At 30.4% G+C, this 27,591-nt stretch overlaps 1 protein-coding gene across 2 annotated transcripts in view; it reads left to right on the top strand.

Moving 5' to 3' along the window:
* Positions 1-27,591, top strand: part of LOC107437991 (netrin receptor UNC5C) — a 347,353-nt gene that overhangs the window by 248,331 nt on the left and 71,431 nt on the right. The gene's annotated exons all lie outside the window — the stretch shown is intronic.

Genomic DNA, 27,591 nt, shown 5'->3' with positions numbered 1-27,591 from the left:
TTGTAAATGGTGAAAAAAAAAACTATAGTTTGGTATTTATGGTTTTTAACCACACTAGTTCTAAACGGTTTCAAAACCGTAAAGGTGAAAAATTTTCTTTAACGTCAACTTATAGGTAGACAAGCTGCTGCCAGTTATTTTACAGTACAGTGCATCTTATGAAATCCATTTACATAAATGTGAAAACATTAGTAACACTTGTTAATATAATTCAAATTATCATACTTTCACATTAAATATTTTTTTAATTAATTCCTTCCATAATTCTTCCATAGTTCATGCCTTTTTACATATTAATTTACTATTAACTGATTAAAGATTAATGACAAATAAACTAACTACTTAAGTTAAATATAATAAATTAATAACGAATCAAACTATAACTTCCTTTCATTAAAACACAGACATATGGTGCGAAATATTATTTAACTCAAATATATATTCTCCGATCTTAAAATCTGCAAACTTAATGTCAAATTGACGATGATGCCAAACGTCGATATTTGGCGTCGACGTAGGCGTCGAAAAGCGACCGACATAGCTTTCAATTAAATTTTTCGTCGTTTGCAAAGAAATGATTCGATATTTGACATACTGGTTTTCAGAAACAGGTATCTCATTTTCTAAATCATGGAAGCTACTGAACACAACGCAGCTTTCTTCTCGTTTTCAGTACTTTCGTAGTTTCCTTCGCCAAACTAATTAGTAGTTCAAGAGCCCTCTTTTCTTCCTTCGCTCGAAGTTGGTTTCTGTGTACGAATAAAGAGTGAGAAGTCGTAAAATGTAAATTACACTCCTTGTCATTTGGCGTACTTCGCGCATTGAGGGAGTTTTAACAAATCATGGAGCTTTAACACTGAGAGTTAGAATTATACTTTTCCATGTAGTCGATTGACAGAAATTTGAAACATGCTGCATCTATAATAACTTCAACCCACATAATAATACATTACACTCCTTTTATCTGGTACGAAAATTGTGGCTTATGTATTTGATTTCCTAAAAATGCTATTCAAAAAATAAATAAAATATTTGTACTGTTAAAGTTTTTTGAAAAAGTCTATGTTTTTAAATTTCAATTAATGATTCTGTACCGTTAAATAATATTTATATGTACTCGTATTATAAAATTAGTTTGAGCATACACTGTAATTTTTGTAGGTTCCTTAAAACAATCAAAAAATAACTAAATAAAATTTTAAGTTTTAAGTACTATGTTTATAGGGAGCAGTATATGTAATAATATTATAGCACCACCGCAAATCCGTCACATATTTTTCGACAGTGATGCGTATTAGATCTAGGAAGAAAAAATTCTCTTTATTAGTTTATCAGAAAATCTTTATTTATAACATTTTAATTTTATTTCCTTTTTCTTTTTAGTTTTGTGTCAGATAATTTACATATGTTGGAAATTGAATTACAATTTTAATTACTAATATTATTGGAAAAAATTGGTTTGAAATTTATACCGACAAAAAATTTAGCTTTTACTAGCATCAGCTAAGTTTAAGCACTCTGGGTAGCTGGAAAGTGGTTAAAACTTGGATTGTAATGACTTTTGGGGGATGATATTATGCTAATTCCATTTTTAGTGGTCTGTAAACAATTGAAACTTGCTTTGGAACCAATCATGTAGTTTCAGTAAAAGTTTTAGAGCTGTAGCCAGTTAGAAAGGGTTCGACATTTCAGTAACCGGCCTCCTTCCTAACATGTAGGATAGCTTGTTTATAAAAAGTAGTAATAGTTATAAAATTTGTTTGACTAAATGCTATTTTTGGTCTGAAATGTAAAATAAATTTATTTTTATTGATGCAACTTTAGTCTTATGTACTTTACAAAAAATTACTACCTTTGGTAATAATAAATATTGGCATTCGCAGCATCAATGATATAAATACTTATTATGGCCATTTTGGATTTATGCAAATTCTATCATGTCCTTCTGATATCTTATCCAATGTATTGAAAAACATTTAGTTCAATTTAATCGCTTAAAAAGTAATTTTTACAAATTTTTTCTGTTAGTCTTTATCAAGCGATTTTATTTTCTGAAAATATTATTGGTTTTACTCTCTGAAATAGTATGCGAAATCTATGCAATTTGATTCAAGTAATTCTTTAGACAATTTTGTGATAAATACATTTCTTATATGAGTCTAGAGGATCTTATTTCCTGTCCAAAATGTGCAGAAATTCTCAATAATGTGTAAAAAATGTGAAAGATTGAAATCATTTTTATGCGATAATTAAAAATAATGAAATCATACGAATAAAAATGTGTAATAAAATGTGTAATTGAAAAAAATTTCCAAAAATATTTCTTTTATCGGATTATGAGTTTATTCTTCTAAGCTACATATTTCTAAGAAAAAAAATTGCATTTTATCTCATTATTTAAAGCTTACCGCTAACTTTTATCTCAATTTATTTTGTTGAAAAAAATAGATGTGTAAATAGAAAAAAAAGCCTATTAATTATTTTGTTTCAGTTTTAATTCTGTCAAATTCCATTTATATATCTTTGACAAAGTGCCGAAATCACGAACCTGCAAGTTTGGCAACTTTAACGGTGCAACACAAGTTTTTTTTCATCACGTGCTTTTTATGAAATTTAACGTAATTAGAAAACAATGTTAGTGAAAGTTTTTTCACTGAACTGCTGGAAAAGTGTGGGGAGGGAAACAGTGAACAACAACGTAAAAAAAAAGTGAGTACTTTAAAATCAGGCCAACTCTCAATTCTCTAAAAATCTTCGATTTTAACTCCATTCACTACAACATCTCTTTATCTGTTCTGTTTCTCCTTTTTTTTTTTCAACCTTCCCTCTTCAATCTAAAGGAAAGAACAAACGACGCGCCAAACAGTAGCAATTACAAAACAAACCCATAAACAAAGTAGAAAAGTTAAGCCTCCAATTGATTCCTTGTGCTCCAATTTCGACACAAAAGAAAGATAGAACCCCGCTGAAGAATAGGGATTTAGGGGGGAATGAAGATGTAATTAGACAAATTAGAAAAGGGGAGTCGGTCCCCTCTGCTTAGTAGAGGGGATTGGAACAGATCTTATTTTGTTCTTGAGGCAGCATTATTTCTACTTTATCGGACCAACGGACAACTCGTTAATGAGAAAGAAGTTAATGATGCAAAAGTATGAGAGGAAAAGGGAAGGAAAACCACGCCAAATTTGGCGTTAGTTGAAGAGAGCTTCTGTTTTTAATTTCTATGAACACCAAAACACATTTGGCAAAGGTTTATCATTTAATTTACTATCCTATATATATATATATANATTGATTTTTTTGTTTTACGCCAAAGTTGGGAAATAAAAATACTTATTTTTCAATAAAAATAAGTAAAAAAAATTCATAACTACAATGATATTAAATAAAGTAGCTTCATTACAGGAAAAATAACTGTTCTCATTGTTATTAATAAAGCTGTTTCTGTAGAACTATATCTATTTTTTTTTATTATTATTGAAAGTTGTTGTTTAACTTAAGTACAATTAATTTATATTTAAATTAAAATTTCTGAACACCTAAATAGAATAATTAAAGTTAATTTGTTTAAAGCCACAATTACAAATTATAACAGTTATTTTTCACTTAAAATAAATATTGCACAACATAACATAATAACTACATTTTTATTAAACAATGTTTTATTACATAATATAGTTATTTTCATTGTTATTGATTTTATTAACAATTTTTATTAACTATTTTTTGTTGAAAAACCATTGTTATAAAACCAAACAATGAATATATTGTCAATCAACTTAAAGGCTAGTAAAATTTGTATGATTCTTTAGCTTTAAATACAATGATAATTAAATTTGTAAACATGTCTAAATGATTATTTAGCTTAAGACAACTATCCAGCTCATTGACATGTTAAAGATAAATTTAGAAATTTTTTAATTGAAAAGTCTAACTTCTTTTTAACTGAATGAATGCTTTAAAATTTCTGTGAAACGTGTAATTTAACACGATTCTAAAACAATTTTTTTTTTAGAATTAATCAGAAGCATAATTTTTATTTATCTTTTGATTTGTAGACACATATGTTAAGTTTTAAGTAATTATAGCAATTCGAAGACAACTTAATTTATTTATTCAATTTAAAATAAATATTTGCTTTATAAACTAACATAACTATTGCAGGTATGTGATTTATCTGCTAATTCGTGGAATTTCGCAAATCTCAAGATCGTTGACTCATGAACTTCCTCGAATTAATAATTTATATTCCGACCAAATTTTCTTGGAATTCCACTAATCTAAAATTTAAATTTCGTTAATGACGCAAAATCTCGACAAATACCTCCCTTAATAGCACCTTTTTTTTTCTTCTTAAGTTCTAAATTTTTCTGAAAATTCTTCAAAAAAGTTAAGTTCTTCAAAGTTCTTCCTAATTTTTTTTGTTCCTAAGTTCTCATTCACACTCGCTAATGGAAATTTTTTTAACACAGATTTGTTAGTGGAAAACGCAACTTCGGATAAACTTCAAGAAAACGAGACTGAAAAAAAATTCCATAATAACTTCGATTTTAATTTATGAACTACTGAAGTAAATATAAATAATCGATAGTCTAAAAAGCAATTTCTAAATAGCAAACATTCAAATAATCGTTCGCTTGATTTTTTTTTTAAAAAAAACGCTAATTTTAATGAGTATCAAAATTCTATTTGTAAGAAAAGTTATTTTATGAATGATATTTATTTGCTCCTTTTTCATTTGACTACAATTAGATTAAATTTTCAATATGATATTACGATATGGAAATTTCAAATAGCGCTCGATGTTATTGTAAATCTGTGTTTCAATCTTCTTTTCTTATGCAGTTAATTCAATTGATTTCCTCTTGCTTTTTAAAATTCCGATATTCTACGACTTGTAAAATTCAGCTCTTGAATTTATAAGTCACTTTTGACGCGATGATACCACCATATTTTCGACCGACTTTATTACAGTTATTGCTACTGAAATCCACGTGGTTTTATAAATTCCGATTTTTTTTTCATACGATCTTATTAAGAAACGAGAAATTCAAATGCTACATTGGTGTAATTAATTTTTCATTCAAGTTATCCATTCTGCTTTTCTATCATTCTTTTAATTTTTATTTATTTATCTATTTATTTGCAGCATTGCTGTTGATTTTCTTTTAAAATCCCGATATTATTATGTACCGAAAAATTAAAATCGAGCACCTGATCATTCACTATTTGACGCGATATAGTTTATGCAAGCAATTTTTTGGCATATTTCTTAAAATCTCGTTATTTTTAATACGATATTATTCATTACAATACGTGAAACTCGAAACTTGCACGTGACTTTATCATCAATCTTTTTTCAGTTTTTGCCGTGTTCAAGAATTTTTTTTGATTTGATGCAAAGTGAGAAAAGGGGGGATTTTGCCTTTTTTTAATATATATATCTATATTCTTTTATGTGTTGATGAGAATAATTTATCAGATAATTTTTTTCTCTTTAAATTTTATAAATCTTACTTTCGTGCACAAAAATAACTCTCTATTTTATCTATGTATAAGGGAGAAAAAATTAAGAACTGACGAAAAAATTATTTATTGAATAAAAATTTCAAATAACTTTTTCTTTCAGAACTCACATGCCTTCTATTGTGATTTTTATTAGCTAATTAAAAGTCGTTAAAATGTATTCGTTTACGTCAATATTTAAATCACACAATTATAGAACTTTGTTAAGAACTCACGTCTATCTACTTCTATTTAAAGTTACAGAGAATGAATCTACTGCAGACTTTCTGATCTAAAATAAATCCTTTTAGTGACTGCAGTCAAGCAAACAATTTTCATTTTAATATTTCATTTCGAAGGATATCCTGGTGACAGTTTCTTTGTGGTGATTCCCCGACTTTGTCCTGATTAATTAATATATTTGTCAAAAAGAAATTTTGTCAATATGTGTCTATGCCTGAAATAGCGTGGGATCAGATTTGATATTCATAATCATAAAAAAAACGCGTAAAAATTATTACTTCTCATTGTCCCTTTATCTATACCGAAGAAAAAATTTTTAAAGAACTTATGTATGAATCGTGATCACCACTTTTTAATCTTTTTACGTTAATAATTGCTCCTTTATAAAAAAAAAAATTGCTGTGTTAAATTAAGTAAATACTTTAATAATTTTTTTACGAATTTAATTGAAAAATATAACAGCGGGGAGATTTCAAAATCAAATGTAGATTTTAGTGTTATTAAAACATTTTGTTGCACATGAAGGTTTTGCTTATCCAACATTAAAAATAAAATAATTGAGTTACTTATTGAATAAAGGAAAAAGTCTCCATCTCTTTGAAAAGTGGACTTCCTCCAAAAATGAGCCATTGACGTTTCAACGGTTAACGAACTTCTATTGTTAATACTAACTACCGAAACGGGAATATTAATTCTAAAAGCCTTTCTCCGGAATTTCTTACTCTGTTGAAATTGATACTTCTAATCCATTCCACTTCATGCAGCATAAAACCCATTAGCACTAAAGGCAACATTCTCCGTAAATGCGGCTTCTTAGCAAGTAGACTCTCTCCAAGGAAAAAGCACTTGTACAGTGATTCATCCTACAATTGAATTACTCAGCAAGTTCCATGACTCAAGGACGTTTTCCTGTTCGCTGGAACGGACTCAGGAAGGACAGACTTGGAAGACACTACCCCCGGGAGTGGAGGGGGTGATCCTGGAAGAGAGGGGGGGTTGTGATGAATGATCGGCGATTAGCCCTGCCTAATGCTTTGTCCTCTACAGAAAACGCCTCTTGCAACAGGATTCCCTGGAAAGCTTTCTTGCAGAAGAATCCACAGGACTTGAGAAGTCAGAAATCAGATTTCTGTTGATGGATTGATTTTGATGGAATTTGACAGAACTCATGTTGATTTTATCATCATGGTTATTTGAACAAAGATAGACATATGAGATTGTATGGAAGGCTTATTATTAAGAATTTTAGCTATAATAGGCATACACATTCATTTTTTTTTCATATGTTGTTCTTACTTTTATAGTACTTATTGAATTATTATTTCGTAAAAAAAATGACTGGGGTTATTAAAAGCCAGAGGAAAAGGAAAAATACTTTGAAATGTGTTTGGAAAAAAGGGACATATTTCAAAATGCTGCTTTCAATGCTGAATTTTGGAAAAAAATCTAACCTCTACATTACTCTAGAAAAAGATGTTTACGAAATCAATATAAAAATTCGCTTTTTTTCTTTCTTTTTTTTCTTTTTTTTTTGTAAACCCCAGAAATAATTATTATTCACTATTTACTTATTTTTAAATACAATAGTCATAGCAGAAGTTTATTAAACGTAACTAAATGTCTAAATACAATTTCTAGTATTAAAAGAGCATTGTCAGTTTTCTTAAACGCGTATTTTGCACTGCATAAGTCGACATACATATTTTAAACGTGAATTTTAAGCTTTGTCCATTTTATTAAACGCGTATTTGACCCTGCATACGTGTTTTAAGAGTCTATTTTAAGCTGCGTTTATTTTCTCTAACACTTATTTTATATTACATGTTTTACACGAGTATTTGAAGTTTTGTCCATTTACTTAAATGTTTATTTTACACTACATACAAGTTTTAAACATGTATTTTCAGCTGTGTCCAATTTCTTAAACGCTCATTTTACACTAAATACATGTTTTAAAAGTGTATTTTGAGCTTCAGCCATTTTATTAGACGCGCATTTTGAAATATGCCCAAAAACTTTTCATCGACTAGCTATTTCGTGAACTTGGAGAGATTATTCACCATGTTTACCACACAAGTACATAATCGTTGCATTTATCTTATCTCTAAGTTATCATTAAGCATTTATGGCAAATAAATTTAGTCAGTGGTATCATGAAACAATGAAATATAATATTTATATTTAGTCAATATTATTCTTACCCAGCGGCATGTAGTAATCAAAAAGCACGTGCAGCAAAATAAATAAATGTGTTATAAAAATCTGAAGAAATATGCTTTACAAACAGCATACAATCTTTTATTGTATGACAAATAGTCTTCCGAGATAAAACTTGAAATATTACTATTATTTTATCATCTTTCATGCAAAGCAAAGAAGCAGTGTGAAGCAAAGCAAAGTGCAGTGCAAAGCTAAAGAATACAAAGTTGTATTCCTTAGGATAAATTTGTTTTTTCCAAATTCAAATTATTATTTTTCAAGTCTAGATTTAATCGTTTATTTCTTTACGATTAACACATTAAAAAAATATTTTTACATAAAGCTACAATAATTATTTATTTTGAAAACAAAATGTTTTGTGGAAAATATTGACGTGCAAGGAAAAAAAAATCAAGAATAAATGAGGAGCAATTACGAGGGTTGGTGAAAGTGATGAGCAGAGGATGGAGCTTCCTAGTAGTGTAAAACAGTGTTATCTTTCACATGAGTCTAAATATTTAACATTAACCATTTTATGTTGCAATTTGTCACTCATTTGGTTGAAACTTCTGCATTGCAAAAAAAAAATAATAATAATAATGATCTTGCGTTAAAAATGCCCCTGGTAAAACCAGGGTATAGTATGAACCCTGGTTTTGCACTAGTATTTTTTAGTATCAGCTAACTTTGATGCTGATTTCAAAAAATTAAATTAAGACCTGCTTACTGCTCACGTAATAGTGTCAGCAATTACGTACCTATTTTACTTTTATAATAATGAAAAAATTCGTTTTAGAAATAATTTTTAATTTCTCAATTTCAAATTTTTTCTCGTAATTTGAAATTTTCCTTACCATATTCTGATTACAAAATATTATTATTACAGCTCGACGAAATTGGTTTATGATTATATTTCAGCAAAATACGTTCGTACGTATAGTTAGGAAATTTTATTAATTTGTTCTGGTTATAGAATTGAAGGGCTTGCTATTATATAATGATAAGCCATACTTTTTTCAGAAGAAAAATTTGTGCATTAAACTGTTCAGTAATCTTATTTTCATATTGATAGATACCTTATACGCTTTCATAATTTCCACTCTATAATAGCATAATTTACAAAAAGTTTTTATCGTCTGCATGAGCTTCGTTGTGTTTTTCACCAAAAACGCTCTTTTAAAAAATTAGAAAAACTGATTTAGCATTATTTTACTAAGCCCTTCAAATACATGTTTCAAAAGTCACAAATTTTATCTAAAACGTTTAAAATTATAATTAAGTTCACGCTTACTTAGAAATAAATTATTTGACAATTCTCAGTGTTAACTTGCTGTATTTTTTGTCCAACAAATTTTACCAGCAGATTTAGAAATGGTTCAAAGAAATTAATGGCATTTTTGATGCAAAATTAATTTTTATAAATAAAATGAAGTATGCAAACAAAAATTATCCTTAACAAATTTAAAAGAAGCTTTTGGATATAAAAATTTTTCATCAATGACTACGAACATTTTACCATGATTAATCACGTTAAAGTTTTTTCAGAAAAACACCTTGAAGATTTTTTTCTGTAAATATCCACTTTCATTCTTTTTCATAAAAAAAAATTTCTCAATCTTCCTGCTTTACCAAAAAAACAAAATTCAAAATAAAAGAGAGATAATAAATATTTAATGCTAAACATTTATGCAAAATGGTTTTCTAATGCGCATAGATTACTATTGTTGGTGTAGACTGGCTATTTACTGTATTGAACTTAACACCGATATTTTAATTACTAATACATTTTCCACGCGGAAAGCATTAGCTTATTAAACGAAGAAAATATAATGAAATTGCGAAGAACTGTCACTCGCATTCTATCTTGATGAAAAACCTAGCCTCCTTTGCATTTTACCACACAAGAAAACGGACATAATTTGATGCACCCTATTCCGTTGCTGTGGTAGACAGTGTCTATTTTCCTGTCCTTATCTATATGTATTTATGGAGGGGGAGATAAGATCCCTTTTTTGTCCATCTCTCTTCCTGAATCCGTTCTGTTGCAAGAAGATGGACTCTGATACACTATTCCATTTTGTATTCCCCTTATAAAAGTTTCTTGAATAGAACTCCGCCTCTATCCCATTACTTTTCATGGCAGCGATGGAAAGGAGTTAGGAAAAAAATCCTTAAGTCAAATCTTAAATCGGTAGATGGGAAAACTGAGCTCATGTTTCGACATGGGATGGCATTTTTATTGCTTCAGTTGGAAGGAAATATTAAAGTTTTAAAGAGCTGTGATTTGGTTTGTTTCTTACAAGTCACTGCCCGAACGTTAAGAGAGTTACAATCGAAATCTTAAAGATATTTACTAGTTTTTGAGGAGTGTTTTTTTCCCTTGTGATGGTTGAATTGTAATTACATTTGATTATTGCGGGAAGAAATCTTTTTTTCAGTTTCGTCAGCTCCTAAAAACTACAATAACAACACCAGTATAGTTTGTCTACGGTAGGAGCATCCCTCAACACAAAGTATGAGGTAGTCTGCTGTTATGGAAAAAGAAAGAATAGCTCATTTCAGGGAGGGTAGCTTCTGTTCATTCAGGAGCTAACACTGTAAACCGAAGGAAAAGATTCACTTTCTCTCACCGACCATAGCCAAAACTTGCCCTAAACATTGACCCCACACCCCTACTTGAAATAGCTATACCTCTTTACCCTTGCCACCGCCAAGGGTCCAGACGAATGGCTAGGGGAGTTCTTACTTGAGAAAAACTATACACGTCCCCGCACCTATCTCCAAAATGGGGTGTCTATCGATTTAAGGTAGTCGTGACCAGAAAAACTGATAGGGCCCTGGCAAAGATTGCCCTTCACTGAACCTCCAACAACTCCAACTCCTCCAGGGTGAAGGCCGTGGCTGATTAGCCCCCCAAATCTTCGCAAATAGAGCATAAATTTGAATCAAAATGAGAACATGGGGATCGGACACGTTACAATTTCAATTAGTGCAGATAACATCAGTAATACGGAGTCCTTCAGATTTGCTGTTAAATTTTATTGATTTCAAACAGAAATGAGGTATTATATATTTGCATACAGTTTGCATTGCAAGTTAGATGTTTGGTTACAATTAAAATATAATGTTTAATCCTTAGTAAGCTGACGTACATACCTAGAAGTTTTATATATTTTATAAAAAATTTTAATAACTCTACACTAAACTTTGAACTGCTATGGTAGTATTAGTAAAGTAACTATCTTGAATCTGCACTGTTAGATGAATTAAAATATGACAGATCTTTCCCTTTGCACAGCGGGTGATTGCATGAAATTAAACTGTAATGGTAGTGCACAATACATGCTGAAATGTTGTTGACATGAGAGATATATCTTGATTGCATAACGTTATAGTATGTACAGTTAAAATCTACAAACAAACGTTGATTTGTTGATAAACATTAGTTATGTTATTTTAAATTTAAAATTACATAAATCCTAGGTTTGTGTAATTAATAATTTGTGAAGATATTTACTGCCATTAGTTCTTCATTAACAATGGTAAAATAAATTATATGCGCTGTTTATGAAAAAACAATAGGTTTTCATGATGATAATATAGAAAAGAGCAAGCATTAAAGTTATTTGTTTAGTTGTGGATTTCGCTTAACATTAGATTAACCTAAAAATTTCCTCAAGATTATCAAAACTTAAATATTTATATCTGTTTATCAGAAAGGAGAACTGAGCACATTTTTCGACATGGGATGGAAATTTTTATTGCTTCAGTTAGAGAAAAATGTTTAGTTTTAAATATCAGCGATTACTACTTCAATATAGATTTCTTTCAGTTTCATCAGCATTCGAAGACCACAGCAAATAATTGCTAATTCTTCAGTATTCAAATATATATTTTTTACCTATGCCAAATCTTAAGCAGGTAGGAAAAAAATTTAAGCTCATGTTTCGACAATTGGCATACAATTCCGTGGTGTATTTAAAATTTGATTTCTCAGAACTTATTCAGCCGACTTCATTCAAATTTTGAATTTTGCATTCGATATTAGATATTTTAAAATGATGTAAAAAATTGTACACCTTACAACTAAAAAACATTTCGTTTATTAATAAATAAAATAATAAAAAATAACAAATATTTACTGAAATTTTTCGCTTAGAATTATCTTTGGATAAACGAATTTTATAATTTATAAAATGTCTTCAATATGCCTAAAAAGTTCTTGAAGCATAGCGAAATACGCAAAAAGTAAAATTAACATTAAGGGGTCAAAATTTTATACCGCTCTCCTGGCCGAACTATTAGGACCCTATTTCCCAGATTGCAGCTACGACCTGTATTTCAGTAGTTCGAAATACGAATCCGTTGTAAAAGGGCATGTTTATTCAAAGAAAGTACGTTTTTGTGTCTGATTTCGTAAGTTAAAATATCCCCTGTATTAATTAATTCATATATTTGAGGTCATCCCTTTGAACCATTAAGATTGAGTCCTAGAAAGTGAAGATCCGATCATTACAGCAAAAGTTATTCTTCAAAGTAGTCTATTTTTCTTTTGGCCCTTGCAGATTAAATGTCCAGAAAACTATTAAGCTTAAAATACAAATCATAATAATAAATTAAATAATAATAAATTAAATAATAATAAATGAAGACCAAAGCAATAATAAATTAAAAACCAAAACTTAATGTAGAAATAGTACTGCTGCACTAATTCGTCTGCACTAATTAATTAGCATATTTAAGGTCACCCCCTCGAGACTTTAAGCTGTAGTCCTAGAACATGATGACCCATCATTAGATGAAAAGTTATTCAGAGTAGTCCCTTTTTTGGCTCTCTGTATGTTCTAAAGATCTGTGGTTGAGTTTTTCCAGCAAATAAGTGTTCTAATGATGCGTTTGAATTGACGATAATATTATTTTATTTTAAATTTGCTTAAATACTTTAACTGTTTCAATTTCATTAAATCAGTGGCAAGGCCTTATCGCCAAACGACTACACAAAAAGTTCTAATATATTTATCCAAATGCATTGTTTATTTTGTATTTATATTTTAGATACAAGACAGATAAACTTAAAAAAGTCATAAATTTTTCGAAGCAAAGCTGAAATCTGTTGAAGACTGATGCAGCACCTGTATATCTTTTCTCATTATAATGAAAGTTTCATGACAAAGTTGTTGTTCAGTAATTCATCATTTTAACGTAAACACTTGATTTTTTTTTCGCTAAAAGAATTTAAAAAGACATCATAAAAAAATAATTAATGAAAACTAAATATTTTAATACATTTCTAGAAAACGAGATTGCATAAAAGAAGCTTTGTCCAAATAGCTGAGAAGGAGAAAAAATATCTTTTCTGTAACTTTTATTCTTGACTTTGAAGATTACCGCTTGGATTTTCCAAAAGCAGGGAAGAATTTCTATCTTCAACGAACTCAGTGAAATATCTACGGAATGTAAAGAAAAAGAAGATATTTTCCAATTTGCGGTAGGTCTAGGGCAAAAAGCTGCCGAAACCGAGAAATTGTTCTGCGCCATTAAGGCTTTAAAAATAGGTGAAGACAAGTTGCCTGCCCTTGGATAGAATTTACTTTTTGTTCTCTGCTGCGTATCTTTTTCCATTCACTATTTACTTTGAGTCAGGAAAAGAAATTTGACTCTGTGATTATATTGTGGGCGTTTTTATAAAATTAATTTGACGCGAATGTTTTATAATATATCGGGGTTTTTAATACTCCTTTTCATTTAATCAAACTTGAGCCACTGTGGCTAAGGGGATAGTACAATCACCTCCCAATGAAGTTCCTCGGGTTCGAATCCCGGAGATGGCTGGTTGGTACAAATAAATTCTGCACCAACTACTGTGCTGAAGTAAAATATTCTCAGTGGTAGATGGATTATTAGCTAAAATCTTCTTTCTGTCGGGCTAAACGTGGTAGGTTTTCATTGAGAGTATTAGTCTACCTCTGAAAAAATCACTGTGATCGATTAAATACAAAAATCCCTAAATTAATAGCATGATCTTGACTAAGTATTAAAAGCTACATCAAAGTCAGTTGCGCTAGCGGAGTTTTTACTCCTCGCATGTAGAAATACAGGCAATAACAAGTGAAATACTGAGGTATGATGATGATGATGAACGCAAAATAATCTTGCTTAACATTGAGAAAAAAAAGAACTGATATTAAACTATATAAAAAATAGAATTTTAAGGAGACTTAAAATACAAATAGAAAAAACAATTTCTTATCGCAAAATTGTAGTAATTTTCTGATAATTGCTTATTTCTTAAAAACTAAACTTAATTTTTTTAAAAGTAATAATTAACTTTTGAACACGTTTATTTATAATGCTATTTTGTAAACTACTTCAAGTGTTTTAATAGCACATAACACACATCTGCAAAACGTTTTTCCTCACTTGTATAAAGCAAATTCTTCGACTAACTTTTTCAAAAATAGATTTATCCTCATGATCTTCAGATACATTCAATCAATCAACTTTTATCACCATTCTCTCCAACGAACTTTAACACTCCTATTATTAATTTCCATTGCTTGTTAATCAATAACAGTTTCCAAGCGCCCATCCTTAGCACCAGATCAAAGGATCCACAGCAAGGTTTGGAGAAGCAAAAAAAAAAAAAAAATCAATCACGATCCTTCAATCACTTCTAGTGTATAATTTCACCCACCCCCTCCGGATTTACGATAGTTGGGGAGGGCTTCGGGAAACAAAGTTGGGGGAGAAGAGTCAGACATCACTTGTAAAGGACGTAAGATGCGGAAGGATTTGATCTGCTCCAAGGAACACGTGGAGCAGTATCGTATCAGGATGCGGATGATGACTCAGAAAACTGAGCATTCCAATACAGATTCTTCTTTCCCACAGCATCCCTATTTTGAGGGATGGGAGGGAGCATTGTAGGGGGTGAGGGTGGCTCTGAAGAAAGGCGATAGAAAAGGCCTAGTCTTGTGTGTGTTTCTACATATTGTCGTTTGTTAAAAGCTGCCATCAAAATAGATTATACTTCAATGATTGTCTTTCAAAAAAAATTTTATGTTAATATGGCATCAAATTTTGATGGAGGGGGTAGCTAAAACGGGGCATAGTAGAGAAGGGTGAGTTTAATTAAATTTATGCCTCATTAGTGTTGTCTAAAACATAACATGTTTGTAATTGAATGAAATTAAATAGTTTTTTCCTTTATCTTCCTAAAACATTTTAAAATTAAAATCATATTTATCAAAATTGGGAGAGAAAACAAGTTTGTTATTTTTTGTTATCTTTGCCCTTTTCAATCAATCGATATTTTAATCAGCGAAGTTACTTATTAAAAAAAAATTTATTGGAACATTATTACGTTTGTTCTTATTTTTTTCACCAACGAAGAATTTAAAAGAACTGTCAGCTCTATTTTAACTGTTTTCTGGGAAGCTAAATTAAAATAATTAAACGTATGCTTCGCCTTTTATCCTAAGTAGCATATATTCATTTTTTTTACCGCTGCAATTTCGAAAATTTTCTCATGTAAGAAAAGGTATATTGAAGCTTTTGGCGATAATTTCTTTATAAATACTTCATTTTTTTAATTGGCGTAAAAACTATTTTATAAGAAAATGCATTTGCGCAGGGACATTATGAAGTATCCCGGGCTCGAATTCCGGAGATGGCTGGTCCGCACCCAGTTTTCACCGACCACAGGGCTGACGTAAAATAAGTGGTAGACGGATCACGAGTTGAAACCCCCTTGCAGTCAAGCTAACCGTGGGATGTGTTCTTTATTTTCCTCCCCATGCAACTCAGATGCAGCCTAATTCCCTCAAAAAAGTATTTCTCGAATATTCTTATTTTTGTAAAAAATTATATAAAAAATAGCACGACAGTATATTTGTTGAAAAAAGCTTATGTGCTATTAAATGTCACACATGGCGTAATAATATTAGTACTCCTAGCGTATCGTCTATTGGAATACTATCTATGGTCATCTAAGAATAGCAAATTGTTTAACTTCAGCATTTATTATTCTATAGCAAAATATATTCGACTGGCAGTTCTCGCTTACCTTGCTTACGTAATTTACCTGGCATACGTGTTCCCAAACAAACCTCTATATTCTGAGTCTTTCGCCAAAACAAAAGTTATCGCCAAAAGCTAAAAACAAAATCAGCTGAACAAAGAAACGTGAGCGGCAGAAGTGTAGGCCGCCTCGTCTAATATGGAGGACCCTTCTTCTTGACTAGAAACAAAGCCTGCTCGACTAATCTAATTAGACCTCTGAGAATATCCTTTTTTTTATGTTGTTATTGCTCTTCTTTGTGTCCAGCGTTTTCGAGGCCCCAAACAGAAACATCGAGTATTGGAACAAATTGAAGGCCAAGTTCTAATGACCTGTGTACGTTACTGAAGCTGAAAAAAAGAAAAACAATATGGGTGCCATCTTGTTCTGAATTGTGTTTTTGTGATTTAAAAAAATCAATTTGAACAATAAGTATTGCAAATTGTTTTTAATTTGATTTTTATAAAAAAAAATTGCGAAAAATCTTTTGCAGTGTGTTCTAATTTTAATTATGTTAACATGTTTTCAATTTAATTGATTTCGTAGCCAGTATATTTGTTCATTCGAATTTTTTTTTTTTTAAATTACGATATTTGTAAATTGGAATTTTCTTTTACTCACAAAGGTTTCTGTGTTGCATATTTTTATTGTCAGTTATTAATGTAGGTTTATTTTTGTAATTATGTAATCATAAAATAAAAACTAACAGTTAATTTTTGTGACTTTTTTTATTAATTTTACAAAGTTTTTATTATTTGAATAAAAATTTGACATGTTTAACCGAGTAACATATTTGTATAGAGGAAAAATAAACGCATATAATCAGATATGAAACAGTGTTCTCAAAAATTCATTATTTTTTAGTCTGGATAGCTAAGAGGATAGAGCTCTCGCCTGAGAGTAAGCGACTCGGGTTCAAATGCCAATAATGACTTGTCTAATGGTCTACTGCACTCGGCTTGTACCAATCACAGTATTGACGTAAAGTAATCAGTGTAATAAAGTGGTTCGTGTAATAAAGACGGATCGTGGGTTAGAGTCTCGTTGCCATCAAACCAACCGTGGAAGATTCTAAAAGATTTCCTTTACATCGCAATCTAGTTCAGTTTAATTTTTTTTTAAAAAGTCCGTTAATGAAGACAAGCTTGTCTTAATATTTGATCCAAGAGTGTTCCCTTGTTTTCGTCTCCAGGTTCAAAATTACAGGAATTTGGAATTGTTCTCTGATATAATCACAAATTCGTTATAGACAGCGGTGATAAAATTAAATAAACCATTGTTCCATTCATTCAGAAAAGATTTTCAACATACACCGTGTTGTTATTTTTTCCTCGGAATGGTCAGGTCCCTTAACAATTTCTCTTCAAGTTTAACGGCCTAATGCACACATTTCTCATTCCTCTTCCATCCAAAAATAAAACCTGTATGAAAACTTCAATCCCTGTTGAGATCTCAACAAGCTTTAGCAACCCAAGTAACACAACTTTCCTCTCCATTCCGATGGGGTTGTGAAACTGCTCAACCTTAAACTGGCTCAACAGCGATGTAAATAAAACTGAGACGGAAGAAGAGTGCGAGCAACAACCACATCCAGAGTGTGAGATGCACTCCTGGGAGCTCATCTATCAAAGAATGGACAAAAGGAAAAAGAGCCTGTCGACAGTTCAAACTCTTGTCTCTGGTTTAACGGCAGTCAAACTCTTTCCCCCAAAAAAGAGAAGAACCTGAGGTTTGAGTTAGAGGACAAGTGCCATTTTTTTTTCTTTATGAGATAGAACTTTTTCTCTTCTCCTCTTTTGAAAGGATTTTTCTCTGTGTTTGGCAGTTCTGAGAGCTCTGACTAGTTTCGGATCTGTCTGAACTTACAGCGATTTCTTTTTGTTCTGTTAGAGGTAAAATGCGTAGTTTTATGCTTCTCGGATTGTTCTGTGAAATGTGCTGTCTGAAATTTATTATTGGTGTAACATATATATATTAAAACAGAATTTATTTCTCATTATTCTATAGTATCTGTCTGCCAATGAAAATAGTTATTATGATAAATTCTATTGTAATTATTCTATTATCTCCGGGGGCAGGAGCATTATTTTTTTGATAAAAGGGCATCCCCATTGTTCTATAATTTCTGTTTATCTGTGCATTTTGACAAAATTTCTATTTTTTTTTATAATATCCGTTAGTTCATGAAATATTTTAAGGCTAAATTCCATTATAATTTTCCCATTATATCTAAATATTTTTAATATCTGTTGGCTGGTGCAATATTTTAGACAAAATTCGATTCCCATTATTCTATACTGATACAGTATTTATTAGACAAAATTAAATTCCCATTTTTCCATAATATACATCGATCGAGTAAATATTTTAGACAAAATAGCATTTTCAATATTCCATAATTTTGCTTATCTGGGCCACATCTTTTCACAAAATTCCATCCCAATTATTCCATAATATCTGTTAGATTTCTGTTAATCTGAGATATATTTTTAGGCTACATTACATTTCTACTATTCCACAAAAATGTTATCGAAATCTGAAAAGTCTCTGTTGAAGAATTTAGAGGTATGTGGGCACGTGTCGTTAAAATCCGTTAAATTGCAGGTTGATAATTAAAGATGTTTTTAATAATCTTCTTATACTCTTTTCCATTTACTCTGAGAAACCAAACAGGTTTTGTTGGTTTATACAACCCGCTTTCTTCAATGGTACTTTGTCAAATTTTTCTTGCATGAGTTTTGAGTTTTTTCTTGGATTAAATATTATTTTGCCCCTCCTCAATATGCGCACTTTTTGTCTTAATTTCTGACACGATTTGTAAAAATATACATTAAATGCATTAAAGGCAGTCATTGCAGTGCCTGTATATCAATTAGTTTCTAAATTTTTTTTTATAATTTTTTTTGTTTTGACGATTATAAAAATTTCATATGTATACTTTTTGTCCTTATTTCTGTCACGGTTTGTAAAAATATACATTAAAAGCAGTCATTGCAGTGCCTGTATATATCACTTAGTTTCTACAATTTAGCTATATATATTTTTTTTTAGTTTTAACGATTGCAAAAATTCTATATGTATACTTTTTGTCTTAACTTCTTACACGGTTTGTAAAAATATACATTAAAAGCAGTCATTGCAGTACCTATATATCAATTAGTTTCTACAACTTAGTTATACTTTTTTTCGTTTTAACGATTATGAAAATTCAATATGTATACTTTCTGTCTTAATTTCTGACACGGTTTGTAAAAATATACATTAAAGGCAATCATTGAAGTGCCTGTATATCAATTAGTTTCTACAATTTAGCAATATATTTTTTCTTTTTAATGATTGTAAAAATGTCTACCAAAACTTAATTATCGTAAAGGTAGAAAAAAATCAAAAGAAGAAAAAAAGGAGAATCACACTGTGGAAACATGATACGACCTTTTGTTTATATCACGCACTTGCTAATCGTTCCCCTGAGTTCTGACCCCCCAGGTAATAAGATGGTTGATAAATATGCAAATTATCTGGGAACAATTCTATCTACTTCCTTTTTCACAATCACTGTTCGGCCCCAAAAAATCGATCTTTTTGTCGTCACATTTTTTCCCCCCCCCCCCTGTATTCTGCGACCGAGCTTATTAGGACCTATTCCATTCAGAGTAAAATAAAAATGTTTGCATACTCTCATGTTAAAAGACAATTTCTTTTAAATAATAGTTTTTAAATTTTATTTTGTTTTTAGCATAAAAATCTTGAAATTGCATTCAAATTAAATTTCACACTTTTTGTTAAGTTTCCTTCTGTTAAACTATGCAATGTTATTTAAAAAAAAGATTGGATAGAAAAAAATGAAACGTTTTTAATAAATTTTGATTTTCTGGATTCAAATTACATAGAATCTTTTTTTTTTGTAGTATGGAATATTTTTCATGATTTGCAACATTATACAAATCTACAAAAATTGTTAACACGTAACAGAAGTTTCATAATATTTATCATCCCTTAGTTGTATTCCAATATTCAACTTATAATAAAAATCAAACAATATAGTAACAAAAAACTTCACTTGTCTTTTATTATTATAACGTAATTCAACGAGTTTTATATTTTACTGAAATTTTCTATAAAAATAACTATCTAAATTTATTTCGTGCTAAATTTAGATGTGCTTATGAACTTCAAGCAGGATTTCTTAATTTAAAGCTATCTAACAAGGGGTACCTATCTGCTGAACGAGAGTTTAAAAATACAAAAAAGTAACTACAAATTATATTACTAAACAATACTATAAGTGAAGCTTTGAAAAACAATATTTTTTTCACATAATCGGATGATAAAAAAATATTCATCCGAAGTAAAATAGTGAACGAAAACTTTTTTAAAATTTCTTGTAAAAATCTGAAATGTCTATAAACTATATCCTCAATTTCTAAAATCAAATCTATCAAGTAAATAAGGCCTATTTGGAGAATAAGTTTTTCAAAAAACTAACGAAAGCAATTTTTAGCAATACTACTAAACAGTATTTACCTAAAGCAAAACATTTAAAAACAATATTTTTTTAAAATTCATGCATAAATATAGCCTGAAGGTTAACCTTCGCGTTATCTGATAGAGGAAAAAAACATTTTAATTTCTTAAAGAAAAATAATGAAGAAAATCTTACCTAAATTCATTTCTTGCCAAATTTTGAAATGTCTGTAAACTATATGCTTAATTTCTTCAACAAAATCGATCTAGTAAATAAAGCTTTTTTTAAAGAATCTGCTTAAAAAATAACAATCAACTTCTAGCAATATTACTAAACAGTACATTTTCCTAAAACAAAACTTTTAAAAACAATTTTTTATTTGTCAGTTCATACAAAAACAAAGTTTGATGATTAACCTTTACGTAATCTGTTTGAAAAAAAAACAATTTATATTAAGCCAAATAATGAAGAAAATCTTACTTAAAATCATGTCTTACTATGCTCATTACCTTCAATAAACTATATGCTCAATTTCTTAAAAACAAATCTATTTAGTAAATAAAGTCTTTTTAAAAAATCATTATTAAACAAAATAATAACCTAAGCAACTTGTAACAATATTGTTAAACAATACTAATCTCAAACGAAACTTTAAAAAACAATATTTTTTCCAATACATACATAAATAAAGTCTGATAATTAACCTTCGCGTAATTGGATGCGAAAAAAAATAAACAAAAAATAGTCAAAAGCAATAATAAATGCTAGCAATTTAAATTAAAACTAACCAGAACATGTCAATATGCAGGAAAAATCACGAAGCCTAATTAAAATTTCAGAAGGAGCAACTGATAGGAAACGGTAAAAACTGATGATAGTCAGTTGCTATCAGGAGTTCCATAGGGACTGATCTAAATTACGCTTCACATTTTTAGTTTCGTTAATGACCATTAAATAACCCGAGGGCATTTGGAAGAACAGTGAGTTGAGGTCGTTGTGCGTAACGTTAATGAAAAGTTTACTTGAACTTAGGATATCTTGGTTATTTCTCTCTACGTAATTGGTTGCATGATATAATTTAAAATGAGAGATCATTAATTTTTTCATCAAAAGTTCATCAAAAAATACATTTTTTTTCTTCATTATCAGATAAAATAAATTTGTTTTTTTTTCTTCAGAAGTTTTGCTATTAGCTCTTTTATTTTAGAAAAATATTGCTTATTAATGGAAATTAGATTGAATTTAAAATACGCTTAAGCAATTTAAGCGTCGGAACTTATTTTATGAGAACCAAGTTTTATTTTTGAAAACAAAATTTTTCCGAAACATTTCTCAAATAAAAAAATTTTTACAAATTTTGTCAACAATGTTCTCGCTATATGTTATCGTATATCGCATAAGTTATGGCTGTGGCAATCAACTATTCTACAGATTGTCTAGAAGTGCAGATTAGGTAGAGTAATCCGTTAAATTGTCAAAAAATAATTTGTTTCATTTCTCAATTTACTTAGATAATGAGCTAACTATCTAGATAATCTGCACTTTTCAACTGGAAGTTCAAGTTACTGCAATCAAATAATGAACACATTAGTTGATAAAATCAATAACTTTAAGAAAGTGTAATACAAAGAATCAAATATGGCTTGAAATACTATTATTATTAAGTAAATTGACACAAATCTTCCAACTATCCGCCACCATGTGACATCCTGTGGACTATGACGACTGGCCATACTAACGATGGGCAAAAAAAATTCTAAAAACAAAGATTGGGATAAACTACGATGTTTCAAAATGTTTTGTGCTACAAGCTTCGGCGAGCAAATGAAGTATCTCTGCACAAGCGCGATCACGACGCTACTGCCTTATGACGTAACAGACCACTGCGTGGCAGAGGTGGCAGCAAAGAGCTTAGCTATCATCTTATACCAGCTTTCAGTAAATCCATGTGGGTGTGGCGGGGAAGACTTATACCTGCCCTATTAATTAAAACCTGGATAAGGGTAAAGTAAATGTCATGCAATATGTTATTAATTTGTGTATTCCAGATATTTCTTCAATAAAATAACTGATGACAGAATGGCAGTGTTGTTAAAATTCCTAATATTAGTATTTTTTAAAAATAAAATACCCTATGACAGTGTTATCAAAATGCCTAATCTTTGTAACTTTTTTCAATAAAATATCTAATGACAGTGTCATAAAAATACTTAGTATTTTTGTAGCTCAGAGGATAGAGCTATCACCTCCCAATCAGGTTCGAATCCCAGCTATGACTGGTCGATGAAAATGTGTGGTTGCACAGACCACAGTGCTGACGTAAAATATCCTCATTGGTTGACAAACGGATCATGAGTTAGAGTCCCCATGCCACCAGGCTAACCATGGGATGTTTTGATTATTTTCCTCCTCATGTAACCCAGATGCTGCTTAATTCCCTCAAAAAAGTCCTCCACGAAAGCAAATTTCTAGTAATACTTGATCCAGAAGTTCCCTTGTCTTCTGGATAGGATTCAAAATTACAGGGCTATGAAGTTGAACATTAGTAGTCGTAAACTCAAAATTGGGTTGGCTGTTTAACGACGGGAGTAAAATGCCTAATGTTAGTATTTTTTTTTCCAAAAAAATACACAATGACAGTGCTCATTAAAATGCATAATCTTTGTTTTTTTTTCATTAATAACTGTGCTATTGCAATACCTAATATTAGTATTTTTATTTTCAATAAAATTCCTAATTACAGTGCTATTAAAATACCTAATGTTACTATTTTTTTTAATTAACTTCCTAATAACTGTGCTATTAAATTACCTAACGATAGCATTTTTTCAATGAAATACCTAATGATAGTGCTATTAAAATGCCTAATCTAAGTAGTTTTTTTTTTCAATAAAATACCCAAGATAGTACTCAATACATTTAAATAGATAATTAATATTAAATTCTTAAAAATCTCTTGTTCTTTCAAAAATTTCAGATAACGAAATAATTTTTTTTTGTTGTTTCTCATAGTAAACTATTTTTTTTAAATAAAAAAAATAAAGAAAAGCCTTAAGCAACGTAGCATTGTAAAACTAACCCAATTTCGGTTAATTACATATTAAGCAACTAAAACCCACCACCTAACCCATCTTTACCACTTTATCCACAGCCAGTATCGGTCGGTCTCGTTACGGTTCGAATCTTCTTCACGCGTCGAATGACCTGGAGACAGATGATATATCGTAGTGGTTAAGTATCCCGATATTCGCGATATCCTGTTTTCCGTCTAAAAGGGCTTAAAAAGCGAATAGATATGAGGGAGCATGTGTTCCTTAATAAGGGTGTCGTGCCAGGCTCTGATAATTAGTGTCAATTAGTAGACTGACGATGAGCGGGAGCTTCCAGCAATGATAAGCTGACAGCCGGATTAAGGATGACCGCTACGGAGAGGATTGCTCCCCTCATTGGCGAGATTGGGCTAGTTGGAATACATTCCCGAATTTGTTACAGTCAGCATCAAATTGAAATGTTTAATTAATGAATTTTTGAATTGATAAATTTAAATAATTTTTTTAGATTAAAAATAATGATCAGGAAAAAAGTTATTTTGTTAAATTCTGCAAATTTTTCAAAAACAGAAAAAATCTTACTTTTATTCAATTTAATCTACAAAATTCTGGAAAAAAAATTCTAATTATTTTTCTCTAAATATTTTGTAGATTTTTTTTTGAAAACCGAAAAAATCTACCTTCTTTCTGCAATCTAATCTGCATAAAAATGTCATTTAATATTTTTTCCAATACATTATGCAAAATTTTGTAAAGCAGCAAAAATATCTGCATTTAGTCTTCAATTTTATTTACAGTGAAAAAATTTCCTCAATAAACTTGACGAACAATCTGAAAATTTTTTGAAAATTAATTGTAATTTTGTGATCTGCATTTCTCTACTACATTCCCCGTACAGTACACATTTCGTAATTCATATAAATTTTTGAAAAATATTTTCCGATATCTTTTGTTGCTCTTTCCTGGATTAAATAGAATTTTCTAAGACTGTTTTCGAAAGTTTTGCTTTCAGTTTTGTTTCCTCACTTTTTAAACGAACAATATACTATTCGTATTGCTGTTGTGAATTAGTAACTGTTAATTATTAATTGTATTTATTGATTTCATTCTTTTTTTTTTCTTTTTTTTTTGAGTAAGTAAGAAAAAATAAAATAAGTGACATTATGTTGATTCCTTTAATAGTAATAATATTTTAAAGTGCTTAAGTAATATTTTAGTGTTATAATTTTTAAAATGATTGACGACTGATTCGATATCAACTAATGTGTTAATTGTTTGATTGTAGCCACTAGATTTTTTAAATTGTGAAAAATAAATAACATTATGTTAATTTAAGCTTCCAGTACCGTTTACTGTTTTTCCAACGGAGATCTTATTTTCGCTTTAACAAGTGCCTGGAAGGTAATGTGCAGATTGTGTAGGTAATTTGTAGATTTGTAATTTGAGAAAAATGAAACAAATTTTTAGTGCTTTAACAGACAACCACACTCTTTTACAGTGAAATTTCCTTCAGGCTCGAGTACCGCTGTACGAAGCGTATTCTGCTAAGTACTCCCACCGATATTTTAATAATGAGAGTCTCTGGTGGTCACAAGTACAATATCTCGCTCCGTTTGTTTTCATGGTATCATGTCTGTTTATTTGTGTCCGTTGCTTCGCTTCTGTTTCTCATCTTGTTACTTTACACGATCAATTTGAATCTTTTTGTCGAGTAAAGAGGAGTACAACTTTACCCTAATTCGTTGAAATTTCGAAAAGAAAAATGGAAAACTTATCTCTTAGTGAGTCAAATAGCAGTGAACAAGAGAACTTTTACGAGGCTCACGATAATTTTCTTACTAAATCACTTTGTATTCCTTTTATAACAATTTAATGGTTTTGTTACTTCCTGTGAAATATCTTTACATACGAAAGAGCCGCAATGGCTCAGGAAAGTGTTCGCTTTCCAATGAGGCGAACTGGGTTCGAATCCCAGTCAATACGAATTCCGCATCCGGCTTGCACCGAACACAGTGCTGACGCAAAATATCCTCAGTGGTAGACAGATCTTGGGGAGTCCCCTTGCCATCAAGCTAACCGTGGTAGGTTCTCGTGGTCTTCCTCTCCATGTAACGCAAATGAGGTTAGCTCCATCAAAAAATCCACCACGAAGGCAAATTTCTCCCAATACTCGATCCAGGAGTTCCCTTGTCTTCTGGATTGGGTTCAAATTTACATGTTTACGGAGTTTAACATTAGTAGTCCTAAACCCATAAAATTGAGTCGGCTGTTCAATGACGTAATAAAATAAAATACATACGAATATCCTTCTCAAGTAGTCAAATAAGCGTCACCCCAATACGGGTGACGCGTCAGTCAACGTGTTAATGGATCGCTCAAGTTAATCTGCACATCTAAGATAATCTGTAGAATAACTGATTTCTACATTTTCGCTGCAACATATATTTTATTACACTCGCAATGAAATGATAGTGTAGAAAGATTTCCTTAAATTAATTATTAAGTTTTAAGATAGTTCACAGCTTAAAAATAACAATATTTTTAATTGAATTTTTCACTAATTGTAACACTCTACCCTAATAATTACTGTTTACTGTAAACTGCGAGAATAATCACATTATATGTCTACCTTTCTGATTTAATCTCAAATTACACGCGAAGATATGTCCTATTCATATCGGATACGAGCTAACAATGATCATCTCCAGTCATACAATGTCCCTCATGTACAGTACAATGAATATAACGCAATGGCAACTTCAGTGTGGGCAGGTCCAGACTATTCTATACTCCTAACTCCCCTAATCCGAACGATGCGCCCTTTAATGCCCCACTGATGATGCCTGGGTTGTAATCGCCCTCACTATCTCATTCTCTCGTTTGCGCCCCGGACTTTGCCACATAATTACCGGATTATAAAGCCCAGGTCATAAGCTGCATTGTTTGGAGAAATCGAACGATAAAACGAATACTTCCAAAAGAAAAGGCTTTTGAAAAAAAGGAGAGAAAAAAAAACAATTTCTGGAAAAAAAAACTGGTTTGGAAAAGGGAGCAAATGTGTACTTTGTCATTTTGAGACGGGTCGATTTTAATTAAGGACTCGTGGCACATATTTGGAAGCTCATCTTCGGAAGTGTCTGGGGCAAATTAAAAGCCGGATATCTGATGACCACAAGTTGTTCCAGCCGCGACCACAAATTATGAAAACTGGAAAAGTTCAACGATGAGAGAGGAAAAAATGGAGGAGATAAAAAAAAATATGCGAAATTAATTTTGGATTCTCTTAGAGGTTGCTAAAATTAGAGTGAAAGCACAAAATGTTAATTAACCGGGGGCCTATTACCAGAATTTATTAATACACTGTAAGTTGGTATGTTGTTATCTTTCGTTACTTTCTAAAAAACAGAATGTCGGCATTAATGTGTTTGTTATAAATGATCTTGATACACTGTCATGTTGTGTTAAAAACTTAATACGCATTTTATTGTTGAAGGATGATTAATGCTTAAAAAACGTCATTACATGTTTTCTGTTTGAAATTAAGTTTATCCTTTTTTTGCGCGTTGCTTAATGTACATTTGTTGTCATACAAACACATATTAATGACTCGAAAAATGAGCCATATGCTGCTTTTATTTTTTACTTAATATTTATCAAAAAGAAAAGAAATTTAAAGCATAGAAGATGATTGAAATATCAAAAATCTTTATAAATTCTGTGCTTTTTAGTTAGCTAACTGAACATCACTATGTTTACATCATGGCTATTTTAAAGAAAATTATTAAAATAAACCTGACTTAACTTGAGTGTATTTATTTTAATACGCAACGCCATAAAAATAATTGGTAAAAGTTTACAATAGGGCGGCCCCTCTTATTTTGTCAATTTATGTTCGTGTATAGGAACAGGGAAAAAGACTTAAATGTGACATTTTCTAATAATAAGAAATCGTAATAAAAATAATAGAAAAGTGGAAGATAACAAAATAAACGTTTCTTTTACGTAAAAGAGTGGTGTTTTTTCTCCTTTTTTTTTCTTCTGCGCCTTTTACAACTGTACCATTAATATGT

Source organism: Parasteatoda tepidariorum, chromosome 4, assembly GCF_043381705.1.
Source record: "Parasteatoda tepidariorum isolate YZ-2023 chromosome 4, CAS_Ptep_4.0, whole genome shotgun sequence".
NCBI lineage: Eukaryota > Metazoa > Arthropoda > Arachnida > Araneae > Theridiidae > Parasteatoda > Parasteatoda tepidariorum.
This window is presented reverse-complemented; position numbering and strand designations above follow the sequence as displayed.